We start from the raw sequence: 8977 nt of genomic DNA, 5'->3' as shown, positions 1-8977 counted from the left end.
ACAGGAAGTCATCATATGATTGTATAGCCTTAAATAAAACTTACCCATTGTGGTTAAGCACTTCTTGCTTTTGAGGACACTATAGGTGTCACGGATGCCGCCGAGGCTGCTCCTCCTCCTTGCTCGGGCAGGCTTCGGCGTTCGTCGTCCCCGGAGTACTAGCTGCTACCGCTTGATGTTTTCGATGTTTGTTTTGTCATGTCTAGTGGGTACACCTGTTGCGTATTCTGTATTGATTATGTCACGTATAAGTTCACCTGTTTTGTGTTATTGTCCGCGTGTCTTGGATGCATTGTGTCGGTGTTATACTCTTCGTGTCATTTACGCATATGGTGTTTTTCCCTCCAGTGTTGGAGACGTTTATTTCGTGCGTATTTAGTGTTCGAGTAAAGTCGTCTTTACTTATCCTCTGTGTCCTGCGCCTGACTTCACCACCGCATACACATCAGCCTTTGACAGAATAACATACCAACCCATGGAGTCAGCAGGAGCAGCGGCGGTGCCCGAGTCACTGGAGGATCGGGTCAGCAGCCAGGACGCCATGATCCATCGACTCGGCTCCGCCATGCAAGACGTGATGGACACCCTGCGCCGATGGGAAAGAGTAGGCTTGCCCACACCTCCTCCTACATTACCACCACCATCGGCCAGCCCCATCATACCATCTCCGGAGTCCAGTGGGATTCGGCTCTCGCTCCCGAGGGCATATGATGGCACCGCAGCCGGGTGTCAGGGGTTCCTACTTCAAGTGAAACTCTACCTGGCAACCATACACCCGGCGCCCTCGGGATACGAGCGTTTCGCCCTCATCTCCTGTCTATCCGGCAAGGCTTTGGAGTGGGCCAATGCCGAATGGAGGGGAATAGACGCCGCCACCATCAGCTACGCGGAGTTCTCCCGCCGCTTCAGGGCTGTTTTCGATCATCCCCAGAGGGTAAAGCGGCGGGGAGCGTCTGTTCCACCTCCGACAGGGGAAGAGGAGCGCACAGGAGTTCGCCCTGGACTTCCGGACTCTAGCAGCGAATGCGGGGTGGAATGAGAGGGCCCTCATCGACCACTATCGGTGCAGCCTGCGAGAGGACGTTCGACGAGAGTTGGCCTGCAGGGACACCAATCTAAACTTCGATTAGTTGGTGGACATGTCAATCCGTCTGGATACCCTGCTGGCTACTTGCGGACGTCCGGAGTTGGGGCCGTCCATTCCATCCCCCAGCACCTCAGAGCCGAGCCCTATGGAGCTCGGGGGTGCTGGCGCTAGAGAGAGGAGGAGAGAGATCCGGAGGCAGGCCGTCCTCTGCACCAACTGTGGCCGTGGAGGACACACTGCGGTTAGGTGCTGGGGAGGGCCTCCAGGGGATCGAGGTAACAGGTCACGCACTGGGGAGTCATTCCAGGTGAGTAGGCACCCAACTCACCCAGAGCTCTCTGTTGTTCACCTGTGTATACCAGTAGTATTTCCCCAGGTTGCATCTCATTCCCAGCATAAGGCGCTAGTCGATTCAGGTGCAGCTGGGAATTTTATTGATCGTAATTTTTGTGTTAAGTTAGGGATTCCCCTCCTACCAGTAGATGTGCCCTTTCCTATCCATGCCCTAGATAGCCGTCCGTTGGGATCTGGGTTGATTAGGGAGGTCACAGCGCCACTAAAGTTGAAGACGCAGGGGGGTCATGAGGAGATCATTCAGTTGTATCTGATCGACTCTCCTGCGTATCCCGTGGTGCTGGGGCTTCCTTGGTTAATCGCCCATGACCCCACCATTTCGTGGCAACAGAGGGCTCTCAAGGAGTGGTCTGACCAGTGTGTCGGGCGGTGTCTAGGTGTTTCCGTAGGGGCGACCACGGTGGAAAGTCCGAACCAAGTGCCCGCACTGCACATTCCTCCTGAGTATGATGATTTGGCACTTGTGTTCAGCAAGACTAGGGCGATGCGATTGCCACCTCATAGACAGGGGGATTGTACGATAGACCTCCAGGCAGGTGCTGCACTTCCGCGTAGTCATGTGTATCCTCTGTCTTAACCCTCCCGTTGTCCTAGGGTCAAAATGACCCGCCACTGTGTTGAACCAACTTTATTTAATTTTTATATTTTTGGGATCATTTGTGAGAAGGAGGCAGTGAGACTTTAAAGAAAGTATCACTGCCTCCTTCTCACAAATGATCCAAAAAATATAAAAATTAAATAAAGTTGGTTCAACACAGTGGCGGGTCATTTTGACCCTAGGACAACGGGAGGGTTAAGAGGAGACGGTGGCTATGGAGACATACATAGCCAAGTCTCTGAGACAGGGATATATACGGCCCTCCACTTCTCCTGCGTCCTCGAGTTTCTTTTTTGTGAAGAAGAAGGATGGAGGGTTGCGCCCGTGTATTGATTACCGTAGTCTCAATCAGATCACTGTTAAATACAGTTATCCTCTCCCTCTGATTGCGAGTATGACGGAATCATTACACGGAGCGCGTTTCTTCACAAAACTGGATCTCAGTAGCGCCTACAACTTGGTGCGCATTAGGGAGGGAGATGAATGGAAGACAGCATTTAGTACCACCTCGGGTCACTATGAGTATCTCGTCATGCCATACGGGTTAATGAATGCTCCTTCAGTCTTCCAATCCTTTGTGGACGAGATCTTCCGGGATTTGCATGGGCAGGGTGTAGTGGTGTATATTGACGACATTCTAGTTTACTCTTCTACACGAGCCGAGCATGTAGCCCTGGTGCGTCGAGTGTTGGATAGGCTGTTGGAGCATGACTTGTATGTCAAGGCAGAGAAATGTCTGTTTTTCCAGGAGTCCATCTCCTTCCTGGGCCATCGATTGTCCGCGTCAGGGGTGGAGATGGAGATTGACCGCGTTTCAGCCGTGCGTAATTGGCAGACTCCAACCACGGTTAAGGAAGTGCAGCGGTTTTTGGGTTTTGCCAATTACTACCGGAGGTTTATCCGGGGTTTTGGACAGGTAGCAGCTCCCATCACCTCCCTGCTGAAGGGGGACCCGGTGCGTTTGCAGTGGTCGGCTGAGGCGGACAGGGCGTTTGGTAAACTGAAGGACCTGTTCACCTCAGCTCCGGTGCTGGCACATCCGGACCCCGCTTTAGCGTTCCAGGTGGAGGTGGACGCGTCAGAGGCCGGTATTGGGGCTGTACTGTCTCAACGCTCAGGCATGCCTCCTAAACTCCGGCCCTGCGCTTTTTACTCTAAGAAGCTCAGCCCGGCGGAACGTAATTATGACGTGGGGGACAGGGAGCTGCTAGCCGTGGTTCAAGCCCTAAAGGTGTGGAGGCATTGGCTTGAGGGGGCTCAACACCCTTTTCTCATTCTGACTGACCATCATAACCTGGAGTACATCCGGGCAGCTAGGAGACTGAACCCTCGTCAGGCTAGGTGGGCCATGTTTCTGGCCCGGTTTGTTTTTAAGCTCACTTACATCCCAGGGTCCCAGAACGGTAAGGCAGACGCCCTGTCCCGGCGATATGACACAGAGGAGAGGTCCATTGAGCCCACTCCCATACTGCCGGAGTCTTGTCTGGTGGCACCGGTGGTGTGGGAGGTCGATGCGGAAATCGAGCACACGTTACTCACCGATCCTACTCCTCCAGAGTGTCCAGTGGGGCGGACGTACGTTCCGCTCGAGATTCGTGATCGTCTCATATATTGGGCTCATACGTCACCCTCCTCTGGACATCCAGGTAATGGCCGGACAGTGCACTGCCTTAGTGAAAAGTACTGGTGGCCAACATTGGCTAAGGATGTGAGGGTTTATGTCTCCTCCTGCTCGGTGTGCGCTCAGTGTAAGGTGCCTAGACACCTGCCCAGGGGGAAGTTACAACCCCTACCCGTTCCACAACGGCCGTGGTCTCACCTCTCGGTAGACTTTGTCACGGACCTTCCCCCCTCCCAGGGGAATACCACTATTCTGGTCGTTGTGGATCGGTTCTCTAAGGCCTGTCGTCTCATCCCAATGCCGGGTCTCCCTACTGCCCTACAGACTGCTGAGGCTTTGTTTACCCACGTCTTCCAGGCACTACGGGGTACCCGAGGATATAGTGTCTGATCGGGGTCCCCAATTCATCTCTAGAGTCTGGAGGGCGTTCATGGAACGCTTGGGGGTCCCGGTTAGCCTTACCTCGGGTTTCCACCCTGAGAGTAATGGGCAGGTGGAGAGAGTGAACCAGGATGTGTGTAGGTTTCTGAGATCTTATTGCCAGGACCGGCAGGAGGAGTGGTCGGGGTATATCCCCTGGGCAGAGATTGCCCAGAACTCTCTACGCCATTCCTCTACGAATCTGACCCCTTTCCAGTGTGTGTTGGGGTATCAGCCGGTTCTGGCACCATGGCATCAGAGCCAGATCGAGGCTCCTGCGGTGGATGAGTGGTTTCGGCGCTCGGAGGAGACATGGAACGCTGCGCATGTACATCTGCAGCGGGCTATCCGTAGGCAGAAGGCGAGAGCCGATCTCCACCGCAGTGAGGGTCCAGTGTACGCACCTGGAGATCGAGTCTGGCTCTCGACTCGAAACCTGCCCCTTCGCCTGCCCTGCCGGAAGCTGGGTCGGCGGTTTGTGGGGCCATTTAAAGTCCTGAGGAGATTGAACGAGGTATGTTAGAGGTTACAACTGCCTAATGATTATCACATTAACCCCTCGTTCCATGTGTCTCTCCTCAGGCCGGTGGTAGCTGGTCCACTCCAGGACAGTGAGATACGGGAGACTCCTCCGCCCCCACTGGACATCGAGGGGGCTCCGGCGTACTCAGTCCGGTCCATCGTGGATTCGAGACGTCGGATGGGGGGTCTGCAGTATCTCGTGGAGTGGGAGGGGTACGGTCCGAAGGAACGGTGCTGGGTGCCTAGGAGGGACATTTTAGATCCCTCCCTCCTGACGGAGTTCCACCGGAGTCACCCCACGCGCCCTGCTCCGCGTCCTCCTGGCCGTCCCCGAGGCCGGGGTCGGCGCACGGCTGGAGCCGCGCGTCAAGGGTGGGGGGTACTGTCACGGATGCCGCCAAGGCTGCTCCTCCTCCTTGCTCGGGCAGGCTTCGGCGTTTGTCGTCCCCGGAGTACTAGCTGCTACCGCTTGATGTTTTCGATGTTTGTTTTGTCATGTCTAGTGGGTACACCTGTTGCGTATTCTGTATTGATTATGTCACGTATAAGTTCACCTGTTTTGTGTTTTGTCTTTGTATGTTATTGTCCGCGTGTCTTGGATGCATTGTGTCGGTGTTATTCTCTTTGTGTCATTTATGCATATGGTGTTTTTCCCTCCAGTGTTGGAGACGTTTATTTCGTGCGTATTTAGTGTTCGAGTAAAGTCGTCTTTACTTATCCTCTGTGTCCTGCGCCTGACTTCACCACCGCATACACATCAGCCTTTGACAATAGGGCCATCTACATATGTTGAGATGCAGGCAAGGGATTCAACGTGGTTCGTACAGACAGGCTCTTTCAATTCTATAACCTTGAAAAGCAAATGATTTAAGTGCAAATGGTCTAAACACATGGACTAAAAAAGAAGAAAGTATGTTAGTAAAGCATGTGAGGAAGGAACACGTACTCTGGGGTTAAATTGAGGGGAAGGAGTGGAACGGAGTCTCATTGTGTTAGGATTGGTGAAAAACATGAATACAGTGAACATTTATCAATAGATCTCTATTTAGAAAATGATTATGAAACATTACCAATTATGGGTACAGTTCCACTCTGCCACCAGCTCTCAGTTTAACCACTATTATATAATTACTGTTTTTACTCAGAGAATTTAAATGTCATATTGGCCATTTGTCTGTGAGAATAAACACTGTTGAACCCAGAACACTGTTGAACCCAGAACATTTTTGAACCCAGGTTGCCACTATTTGTGTGTGTGCGTGTGTGTGTGTGTGTGTGTGTGTGGGTGTGCCTGTGTGTGTGTGTGTGTGTGTGTGTGTGTGTGTGAATGTGGTCGGGATGCTGGCTAAATCCATGCCTACTTACTGTCAGATGAACATTAATAGACACTGATACAGTACGTACCCCTCTGCTTAGGATGATCACACAGCCTCGAGGGCACAGAGAAAGAAAACCGACTACTAAATATCGCATTAATTGACATTCAGCGGGGGTCACAGGGTGGGTGTGCGTTGGTGGTGCTGACATTTTAATCTGGAGTCAGACTAAGGTTGCATCCCAAATGGCACTCTGTTCCCTTTATAGTGCACTACTTTTGACCAGCGCCCTATGGGCACCCACATTTGCGGACATCTGGAGTTAATATCTAGACATTCTGCAGTAGGCCACGTGAAAATTATTCATGCATTGATTGGTGTTCCACTGATAACCTAATACTCAGCCATACTCAGCGCAGTGGAGAGGATACTGTGGAGATATCTCTCCTTCCCTCCCTCCGACCCTCTCTCCCTCCCTCCCTCCGACCCTCTCTCCCTCGCACTCTCCCTACCTCCCACAGATGGAAGTATGATTTCAGCAATACCCAGGGCCACGATATACAGGTTTAATTAATGTCTTGCGGCTCTTCTAAATTATGCACTTACACATAGGGGTCTGGTGGGGATGTGTGTGTGTGTTTGTATGTGTGTGTGCGCTTGCAAGTGTGTACACTAGTTGTGTGTGTGTGAGAGTGAGAGCATGGCACTCAGGCTTCCCCTTAAAATGAATGTGACATGATGACTATTGATGTGATGTGATATGCTCATTGACTCTCCTGACCTTTTCTACTGCCATTAGTTCACAGCCTGGAAGAGAAACAAACACATTGCATGAATCCAGACCAATGAACGAATACAAACAGATGAATCTGGCCCCATACACACTCAAGTTGTAAAACCGATGTACAACACATTGTGTTGTGATACAATTGAGAGTTTTTCTGCACAAAAGTAATTACATAAGTGTTGTGGAGAGTGAGACACCGCACAATGGTTGGGTAAACATTTTTGTGAGACAAACTCTCCATTGTATCACAAAAAAATGCGTTGCACATTCTACAGTAGAATTTGAAATTAGAGTGAAGAATCTTGAATGGTTGTTTTGGTTTCTTGATTGATTTGTTCATTCTGTAAGTTCTAAACAACGTCTTTACTGTTATGATCTTGACGACCTTTACTAAAGTGAAACTTGTTAAATAAGTGACCGGCGCTGTAATGAAGGGGAAATAGAATGTAATAGAGGTAAGTGTTTTTTATTTGCTATTATACGAGTGGAATGTTACAGTGCTACTACACAGGTGTAAGAGCAATGAAATGAAAAGTGTTGTTATCAAGAATTCTCACTGTGTGTGTGTGTGTGTGTGTGTGTGTGTGTGTGTGTGTCCGAATGTGTAGCCTATGTGTTGACTTTGTGGTTAGAAGCTGAAGTGCATTATAAGGAAAAGGTTTGTATGTCATACATCCTAGCAGAAACAGTTCAGGTGAAGGAGGAGATTGCAACACAAATCATTCTCCCCCACCAGCAGGCATCTCAAGTGGATTAATTCTGTTAGGTGACCCGACTGACACATTGTGTGTCCCTAATGGCACCCTATTCCCTAAATAATGCATTACCCTACAGGCCCCGGTCAAAAATGGTGCACTATATAGGGAATATGTTGCCATTTGTGATGCAAAACAGTGATCCTTCTCTGGCAGTAAATGGCATTTCACTGAGCGAAGGGCGTATTCCTGTAGCCAGCCTTATCCTGCCTTATCCTCCACAGACTGCATTAAAATGGGAAAATAAAGTCCAGACTCATTACAGCGCTGTCCTTGACAGTGTGTGGTACGCACCTTGAAGATCATGTCACGCTGAAGTAGTTTTAAACGAGGCTAATCTGTATAAGAAAAGGTTTTAACATCACCAAACTGGTTATAGTGTGTGCATGGCATAGGGAGATAGATGCTAATAATGGTGTTGGGAGTCATTGAATAAAAGTTAGGCAGGGATATGGACTGTGTCCCAAATGGTACTCTATTACCTTTGTAGTGACAACGACGAGACAGCCTATAGGGAGGAGGTCAGAGACCTGGCCGTGTGGTGCCAGGACAACAACCTCTCCCTCAATGTGATCAAGACAAAAGAGATGATTGTGGACTACAGGAAAAAGAAGAGGACCGAGCACGCCCCCATTCTCATCGATGGGGCTGTAGTGGAGCAGGTTGAGAGCTTCAAGTTCCTTGGTGTCCACATCACCAACAAACTAACATGGTCCAAGCACACCAAGACAGTCGTGAAGAGGGCACGACAAAACCTATTCCCCCTAAGGAGACTGAAAAGATTTGGCATGGGTCCTCAGATCCTCAAAAGGTTCTACAGCTTCACCATCGACAGCATCCTGACTGGTTGCATCACTGCCTGGTATGGCAACTGCTCGGCCTCCGACTGCAAGGCACTACAGAGGGTAGTGCACACGGCCCAGTACATTACTGGGGCCAAGCTTCCTGCCATCCAGGACCTCTATACCAGGCGGTGTCAGTGTAAGGCCCTAAAATTGTCAAAGACTCCAGCCACCCTAGTCATAGACTGTTCTCTCTGCTACCGCACGGCAAGCAGTACCATTTAAAAAAACATTTTAGTCATTTTAGCAGACGCTCTTATCCAGAGCGACTTACAGTTAGTGAGTGCATACATTTTTCATACTGGCCCCCCGTGGGAATCAAACCCACAACCCTGCCGTTGGAAGCGCCATGCTCTACCAATTGAGCTACAGGAGGCCTAAGAGGCCAAGAGGCTTCTAAACAGCTTCTACCCCCAAGCCATAAGACTCCTGAACATCTAATCAAATGGCTACCCAGACTATTTGTCACGCCCTGGCTCTGGGGACTCTTATATGTTGAGCCAGGGTATGGATTGTCTAAGTGTGATTTTCTATGTTTTTTTCTAGTTCGTGTTTTCTATGTTGGCCAGGGTGGTTCCCAATCAGAGGCAGCTGATTCTCGTTGTCTCTGATTGGGAACCATACTTAGGCAGCCTGTTGGCACTAGTTAATTGTGGGATCTTGTTCTGTATAGGT

At 50.3% G+C, this 8977-nt stretch overlaps 1 non-coding gene across 1 annotated transcript; it reads right to left on the bottom strand.

Annotated features, from left to right (window-relative positions):
• Nucleotides 1-8604: 8604 nt before the first annotated feature.
• Nucleotides 8605-8680, bottom strand: trnag-ucc. Its single transcript has one exon. It is a non-coding gene; the product is annotated as a tRNA-Gly (tRNA).
• Between the last annotated feature and the right edge of the window lie 297 nt (nt 8681-8977).

Source organism: Coregonus clupeaformis, chromosome 17 (genome assembly GCF_020615455.1).
Source record: "Coregonus clupeaformis isolate EN_2021a chromosome 17, ASM2061545v1, whole genome shotgun sequence".
Classification (NCBI taxonomy): domain Eukaryota; kingdom Metazoa; phylum Chordata; class Actinopteri; order Salmoniformes; family Salmonidae; genus Coregonus; species Coregonus clupeaformis.
The sequence above is the reverse complement of the archived record's forward strand: the minus strand, read 5'-3'. Positions and strand labels throughout refer to the sequence as shown.